Here is a 9190-nt window from a genome sequence, read left to right on the forward strand (position 1 = left end):
TCAGAGCAGTCATCGGTTGTAGCCGGGTACCCTCTAGTTCCTCTGGTCTCTGGCTGATGTAGTTTCTGGTTTATGTGGACCTTTCTGTCTCTTGGGCTCATAATTACCTTGTGTCTTTGGTGTCCGTCATTCTTTGCTCCAGATGGTTTGAGTCCAATTGATGCATCTTAGATGGCCGCTTGCTAGCATTTAAGACAAAGTGGGATGCAGAATGTTTTCTTAATAGATATTATTATGCCAATTGACTTAGATGTCCCCTGAAACCACCGTCCCTAAACCCTGCCCGTGCTACAGTGGCCTTCAAAGCATTCAGTTTATTCAGGAAACTTCTTTGCTTTTGGTTTAGTCTGGTTGTGCTGACTTCTCCTGTATTGGGTGTTGTCTTTCCCTTCACCTGAAATCGTTCTTATCTGCTATCTAATTAGTGAAAACTCCTCTCCCTCCCTCCCCACTCTCATAACCATCAAAGAATATTTTCTTGTCTGATTAAACTATTTTTTGAGATCTTATATTAGTGGTCTCATACAATATTTGTCCTTTTGCAACTGACTCATTTCACTCAGCGCAATGCCTTCCAGAATCTTCCATGTTATGAAATGTTTCATGGATTTATCATTGCTCTTTATCAAAGTGTAGTATTCCATTGTGTGAAAATACCACAATTTATTTATCCATTCATCTGTTGATGGGCACCTTGGTTGCTTCCATCTTTTAGCTATTCTAAACAATGCTGCAATGAACATGGGTGTGCATATATCTGTTTGTGGAAAGGCTCTTATTTCTCTAGGATATATTCCAAGGAGTGAGATTGCTGGATCGTATGGTAGTTCTATTACTATCTTATTAAGGAAGGACAAAATCGATTTCCAAAGTGGCTGTACCATTTTACATTCCCACCAGCAGTGTAGAAGTGTTCCAGTCTCTCCACAACCTTTCCAACATTTATTATTTTGTGTTTTTTGGATTAATGCCATTTGTTGGACTGAGATGGAATCTCATTGTAGTTTTGATTTGCATTTCTCTAATGGCTAATGATCGTGAGCATTTCCTCATGTATCTGTTAGCTACCTGAACGTCTTAGTGAAGTGCCTGTTCATATCCTTTGACCATTTTTTAAGTGGTTTATTTGTCTTTTTGCAGTTGAGTTTTTGCAGTATCATGTAGATTTTAGAGATCAGGAGCTGATCGGAAATGTCACAGCTAAAAACTTTCTCCCAGTCTGTAGGTAATCTTTCTACTCTTTTGGTGAAGTCGTTGGATGAGCACAGGTGTTTGACATTTAGGAGCTCCCAGTCATCTACTTTCTCTTCTGCATTGTTAGTAATGTTTTGTATACTGTTTATACCATGTATTAGGGTTCCTAGCATTGTCCCTATTTTTTCTTCCATGATCTTTATCGTTTTAGATTTTATATTTAGGTCTTTGATCCATTTTGAGTTCTTTTTTTGCATGGCATTAGGTATGGGTCTTGTTTCATTTTTTTGCAGTTGGATATCCAGTTATGCCAGCACCATTTGTTAAACAGACTGTCTTTTCCCCATTTAACTGACTTCGGGCCTTTGTCAAATATCAGCTGCTCATATGTGGATGGATTGATGTCTAGATTCTCAATTCTGTTCCATTTCTCTGTGTCTGTTGTTGCACCAGTACCAAGCTGTTTTGACTACTGTGGTGTTATAATAGGTTCTAAAATCAGGTAGTGTGAGGCCTCCCACTTTGCTCTTCTTTTTCAGTAATGCTTTACTTATCTGGGGCCTCCTTCCCTTCCATATGAAGTTGGTGATTTGTTTCTTCTCATTAAAAAATGTCATTGGAATTTGGCTTTTGGTAGAACAGACATTTTTACAACCTTAAGTCTACCTATCCATGAGCAAGGTATGTTTTTCCACTTATGTAGGTCTCTTTTGGTTTCTTGCAGTAATGTCTTGTAGTTTTCCTTGTATAGGTCTTTTACGTCTCTGGTAAGATTTATTCCTAAGTATTTTATCTTCTTTGGGGCTGCTGTAAATGATATTGATTTGATGATTTCCTCTTCGATGTTCTTTTCGTTGGCGTAGAGGAATCCAACTGATTTTTGTATGTTTGTCTTGTATCCTGATATTCTGCTGAACTCTTCTGTGAGTTTCAGTAGTTTTCTTGAGGATTCTTTAGGGTTTTCTGTGTATAAGATCATGTCATCTGCAAATAGAGATACTTTTACTTCTTCCTTACCAATCTGGATGCCCTTTATTTCTTTATCTAGCCTAATTGCTTTGGCTAGGACTTCCAGCACAATGTTGGATAACAGTGGTGATAAAGGGCATCCTTTTCTGGTTCCCGATCTCAAGGGGAATGCTTTCAGTTTCTCTCCATTTAGGATGATGTTGGTTGGCTGTTAGCTTTGTATAAATGCCATTTATTATGTTGAGGAATTTTCCTTCTATTCCTATTTTGCTGAGAGTTTTTATCATGAATGAGTGTTGAACTTTGTCAAATACCTTTACTGTATCAATTGATAAAATCATGTGATCCTTGTCTTTTATTTATATGATGGATTACATTAATTATTCTTCTAATGTTGAACCATCCCTGCATACCTGGTATGAATCCCATTTGGTCATGGTGAATTATTTTTTTGATATGTTGTTGAATTCAATTGGCTCGAATTTTGTTGAGGGTTTTTGCATCTAGGTTCATGAGGGATATACCAAAACCAAACTAAACCCAGGGCCATCGATTTGGTTCTGACTCATAGCGACCCTACAGGACAGAGTAGAACTGCCCCATAGAGCTTCCAAGGAGCCCCTGGTGGATTTGAACTACCAACCCTTTGGTTAGCAGCCATAACAATTAACCACTACACCACCAGGGTTTCCATGAGGGATATAGGTCTGTAATTTTCTTTTTTTTGTGGTGTCTCTTCCTGGTTTTGGTATCAGGGATATGGTAGCTTCATAGAATGAGTTTGGGAGTATTCCTTCCTTTTCTATGCTCTGAAATACCTTAGAAGTAGTGGTGTTACCTCATCTCTGAAAGTTTGGTAGAACTGTGCAGTGAAGCCGAATGGGCCAGGGCTTTTTTTTGTTGGGAGTTTTTTCATTACCTTTTCAATCTCTTCTTTTGTTATGGGTTAATTTAGTTGTTCTACCTCTGTATTAGTTCAGGTAGATAGTGTGTTCCTAGGAAATCATCCATTTCTTCTAGGTTTTCAAATTTGTTAGAGTAGAATTTTTCATAGTAATCTGATATGATCCTTTTAATTTCACTTGAGTCTGTTGAAATATTGCCCATCTCATTTCTTATTCAGGTTATTTTCTTCCTATCATTTTGTGTGTGTGTGTGTGTGTGTGTCAGTTCGGCCCTTGGCTTATCAATTTTAATTTTTTCAAAGAATGAGCTTTTGGTCTTGTTAATTCTTTCAATTGTTTTTCTGTTCTCTATTTCATTTAATTCTGCTCTAATTTTTATTATTTGCTTTCTTCTGGTGCCTGAGGGTTTCTTTTGTTGCTCTCTTTCTATTTGGTCAAGTTGTAGGGATAATTCTTTGATTTTGGCCCTTTCTTCTTTTGTATGTGTGCATTTATTGATATAAATTGACCTCTGAGCACTGCTTTTGCTGTGTCCCAAAGGTTCTGATAGGAAGTGTTTTCATTCTCATTGGATTCTATGAATTTCTCCATTTTATCTTTGATGTCTTCTATAACCCAGTCATTTTTGAGCAGGGTATTTTTCAGTTTCCAAGTGTTTGATTTCTTTTCCCTGCTTTGTCTGTTATTGATTTCCACTTTTATGGCCATACGGTCCGAGAAGGTGTTTTGTAATATTTCGATGTTTTGGAGTCTGCTAAGGCTTGCTTTCTGACCTAATATGTGGTCTATTCTAGAGGATGTTTCATGTGCACTAGAAAAGAAACTATACTTGGTTGCTGTTGGGTGGAGTGTTCTGTATATATCTACAAGGTCAAGTTGGTTGATTGTGGCATTTAGATCTTCCGTGTCTTTACTGAGCTTCTTTCTGGATGTCCTGTCCTTCACTGAAAGTGGTGTGTTGAAGTCTCCTACTATAATTGCGGAGCTGTCCATCTCATTTTCCAATGCTTTTTGAGTTTGTTTTATGTATCTTGCAGCCCTGTCATTGGGTGCATAAGTATTTAATATGGTTATATTCTGCTGGTATATTGTCCCTTTAATGACTATATCATGTCCTTCCTTACCCTTTGTGGTGGATTTAACTTTAAAGTCTATTTTGTCAGAAATTAATATTGCCACTCCTGCTCTTTTTTGATTGTTTGCTTATTTTTTCCATCCTTTGAGTTTTAGTTTGTGTCTCTTAAGTTTAAGGTGCATCTCTTGTAGGCAGCATATAGATGGATTGTGTTTTTTTTTTTTTTTTTTTTTGTAATCCATTCTGCCACTCTCTGTCTCTTTATTGGTGCATTAATCCATTTACATTCAGGATAATTATGGATAGGTATGAGTTTAGTGCTGTCATTTTGATGTCTTTTTTTGTGTGTTGCTGACAATTTCTTTTTCCCACTTAGTTTTTTGTGCTGAGTAGTTTATCTTTATATATTGCCTTTTCCTCCTATTCACTATTTTGTTTCTGCTGAGTCTCTATTTTTTTTCTCATATTTTATTTTAATGAGTAGCATTGTGTTAGTCTCCTCTGTGGTTACCTTAATATTTATCCCCATTTTTCTAAGTTTAAACCTAACTTTTATTTCTTTATATCACCTTGTCTTCCTTTCCATATGAAAGATCTATTGACTACATTTCCTAGTCCCTCTTTATTGTTTTAATGTTGTCTTCTTTTACATAATGACATCGCTGTTTCCCTGTTTTGATCATTTTTTTAATCTTGATTCATTTTTGTGATTTCCCTATCTGGGTTGACATCCGATTGCTCTGTCCAGTTCTCTAGTCTTGGGTCGATATCTGATATTATTGATTTTCTAACCAGAGAATTCCCCTTAGTATTTCTTGTAGTTTTGGTCTGGTGTTTACAAATTCCCTAAACTTCTGTTTATCTGGAAATATCCTAATTTCGCCTTCATATTTGAGAGACAGTTTTGCTGGGTATATGATTCTTGGCTGGCAATTTTTTTACATCAATGCATTATATAAGTCATCCCATTGCCTTCTTACCTGCATGGTTTCTGCTGAGTAGTCCGAGCTTATTCTTATTGGCTCTCCTTTGTAGGTGATTTTTCATTTATTCCTAGCTGCTCTTAAAATTCTATCTTTGGTTTTGGCAAGTTTGATTATAATATGTCTTGGTGACTTTCCTTTAAGATCTACCTTATGTGGGGTTCCACGAGCATACTGGATAGATGTCTTCTCATCTTTCATGATATCAGGGAAGTTTTCTGCCAACACATCTTCAACAATTCTCTTTGTATTTTCTGTTAACCTGCCCTGTTCTGGTACTCCAATCACTAGTAGGTTATCTCTCTTGATAGAGTCCCACATGATTCCTATGGTTCCTTCTTTTTTCAGAATTCTTTTATCTGATTTTTCTTCAAATATATTGGTGCCAAGTGCTTTATCTTCAGTCTCAACAATTCTGCCTTCCACTTGCTCAATTCTGCTCCTCTTTCTATTGAGTTGTCTAATTCTGTAATTTCTGATTGCTGTCTATGGATTCTTGCAGCTTATTAAGTTTTTCATTATGTTCTTGAATAACCTTTTTAGTTTCTTCAACTGTTTTATCTGTGTGTTCCTTGGTTTGTTCTGCATATTGCCTTACCTCCTTGCTGATGTCTTGAAGATTTTTGTATATTAATCTTTTGTTTTCTGCATCCAGTAATCTCAGGAAGTCACCTTCATCCAGAAGATCCCTTGACTCTTTGTTCTGAGAGCTTGTTGAAGTGATCATGGTCTGCTTCTTTATGTATTGTATTCGAGCCATCTATTAATTATTGTATTAATTTGTTCTATGTTTGCTTACTGTATCCTAGCATCTTGCTTTTTTTTTTTTTTTGATATGTCTTTTTTTTAATAGGTTGCTTTAGTGAGCTACCTTATTTTCACATTTGAATCTCTAACATCCTGTTACCAGATGGTTAGGGCTATTATCAGGTATATGAGCTTAGGTGTCCATTCAGTTTTCTTGTATGGATTCAGCTCAGGTGTTCAGGTAGTTGGTCATCAAGTCTGTGGTACAGGCTATGTCCTACAATCTTAGAAGGGCAGTGGTGATTGGCGAAGGTACCCGTATCTGGTTGCAGCAGGGGGTGACTCTGAACAAGGCAGGGGGCTGACAACCAACCCCTGAGTGTCTGTGAGAAAAGTGTGTCCCTGTTCCCTATAGTGCACAGGTGGGTGCATTCTGCAGATGGACCAGGGCACCCAGTACTTTTGGTTGTAAGGACCGGGAGATACCAGTTATCCTTGGACCCCTGTTGTGGGTGGCTGGGTGAACTGAGGGGATCCACCAGTCCCTAGGCCCCTGATGTGGGTAGGTGAGGGCCCTGTTTAATACACAAAGTGGTGTCAAACATCAAACACCCCCCTCTCCACCCCAGAGCCGAAACAGTTGCAGTCTGCCAACAAGGGTCTATTCTCCTGAAATAGGCCCACACAGGTCCACGCAGGGGTGAAAGGTGTTCAAAGTCCACAGACTCTTTCTGCCTGGACAGGAGCCACTTCTGTCCTGAGCTCCCCAGGTTAGTGGAGCTGGCAGATTATCTTTTCCCCAACTGTGAATTTATTCCTTCTCCAAGGCTGGGAGAATGGCTCAGGATACACAGAAGGACCTCTTTCAGGCCCAGGAAAATCGACAGCAACTGAAGCCGACTTGGGTGCAGGGGGTGCAGTAAAATATATGGAAGTGCTTAGCTTTTGCTGACAGCACTGTTCTTCTGTGGTTTCGGAGGTGTGAGTAGGCTGTGTGGCTGGCTGTTTCTCCCTGAAGAAACTGCAGCTGAACTCTACCATCAGCCCTCCACAGCAAGAGGGTTCCCAGCAATTCAGGTCCGGCAACTCCTCTCTGCTTCTGAACTGTCTCTCCCTCCCTCTGCTGCTCAGTCCATTTTCTAACATTGCCTTTGATGTTCAGGGCTCCTAGCTTGTCATAAATGTAATAATTTCACTTGTTTTTTCAGGTCTTTGTTGTAAGAGAGTTCACCGGAAATGTCTTACTCAGCCATCTTAGCCCCCGTCTTCAGCTTTTTTACACACAGTCCCAGTTTGGCAAAGCATTCCCCTTTTAGACACAATATTCCTTCTCCCAAAATACATTCAGAAACAGTTTTTATCCCTAAAATTTTACATAAAGCCTGTCTAAACCATTCAGTTCTTACCCAAACCTCCCTTTGTCCTTACTGCCCAAATCTAAGGTTTCTTCTTGCAGGGATCTGTTGTTAGCCTATTTCCAGGCCCCTGATGCTTATCTGAACAAAATCTTGGACTTTAGGGTGGACTGTTGTTTGTCCCAAAGCATAAAATATGCCAACAGGGGAAGGAATGGGGAATAACTATAGCCAGTGGGCCATACAAAGGACTGCCTCCTCTCTTGATCACATGCTAATACTTTGTTTTTGAATGATGCACTATCATAAAGATATCAATTCTATCCAAGTTTATATACAGCAGTCCCCCATTATCTGAGGTTTCATATCCTGCAGTTTTAGTTATCCGCAGCTGGAAAATGTTAAATGAGTATGAAGCATGATGAATTCTTGCACTGTCCAGCTCCATCATTCACATAACTTTTATTACAGTATATTTTTATAATTGTTCTGTTATTGTTGTTAATCTATAATTTATAAATTAGACTTTATAAATTAGACTTTATCATTGGTATTTATGTGTAGGAGACAACATAGTATATACAGGATTTGGTGCTATACATGGTTTCAGGCATCCACAGGGGGTTTTGGAACGTACCCCATGTATAAGGGGGGGACTACTGTATAACTAAATAGACTAAACACAGGCACACACGAAAACAAATTATCTCCCTGGACATAAAAAGATTTTACAAAAAATTAACAAAATAGGACTTCTGGATGGTTGAGTGAGGAGCATGTCAAATCCTCTCCCCCAAAAGCAACAAGAAAACTGGACATAATTTTCCTAAAACAATCATTTCAGGACTGAGAATACTGAACAAGGGCTATAATACATTGATATGTACTTATTCAAGAAAATATAAATAAGCTCAATAATAACAATGGGAGTCTGTGGCATTTTAGCCATTTCCTGTTCTTTTCCCCACCAAGCTCTGTGTCATGGAAGTTCTACCAGGACAGGCTAGGCTCGGAGGACTGCCTTATGTGGCTGACTTCATTTGGAGTACAGCATAGAAAATTACATGTCCAGTAGTGATATCAAAAACACTAGCAATTTCAGTGGGAAAGAATTAAGGAAGGCTAATGTCACAGCTAGCCTGAGATTTCGATATTGGTTGTGCCAAGTAACAGACCAGCAGACCAGCCAAGAATTGAATAGATAGATTTGAGGAGGAAGACAGCCAAAATGGGCCTTGATGAGATCCTACTATAATCTCTGGTGATCTGGAAAGCTATACCGAGCCACAAGGCTGCACACATGGTCAGAAGGAATTGGAAAGAATTCAAATGAGCTACTCATGCCTTGCTAAATGTGAGGACTTGTCAATGCAGAAAGTAAAAACTGGGGACGATGTAAAGTGTTTGAATTTTAAATAGAGTCCCAAGTCATCTTTGGCAAATAGCTCAAAGTGTCTAAGCATAACTTGTGACCAATCATTGACTGAGCACTTAGCTATGCTGACCAAGGGGCAGTCCCTCGGAATTAAAAACAAGAGCAAAACAAAATAATAATTCTGAGCAAAGACTTCAGTGGCTGCACACTGTGGAGGAACAGGCTATACAGAATTACTCCAACTATGTCACTAAAAAATCAACAATAATCATCCCCAGGGTGTTGTGGGGGAATCAAAATACTGACTTGTTACAATGTATTATCTAAAATGCTCAGATTGCAACAGCAGCAACAACAAAAAATTCAAGGCTTACAAAGAAACAGGAAAATGTGAAACACAGGAAACAAAGCACTAAATAGAAACTTTCTGGGGGGAACAGATGGACTTAGCAAAGACTTCAAAGACGTTATTATAAATATGTTAAAATAACTAGATGAAACCTTGTTTAAAGAATTAAAGAAAAATATGACAATGACTCATTAAATAAAGAGTATTGGTGAAAATATAGCACTTATTTTAAAAACAA

This window comes from Loxodonta africana, chromosome 9, assembly GCF_030014295.1.
Source record: "Loxodonta africana isolate mLoxAfr1 chromosome 9, mLoxAfr1.hap2, whole genome shotgun sequence".
Taxonomy (NCBI): Eukaryota; Metazoa; Chordata; class Mammalia; order Proboscidea; family Elephantidae; genus Loxodonta; species Loxodonta africana.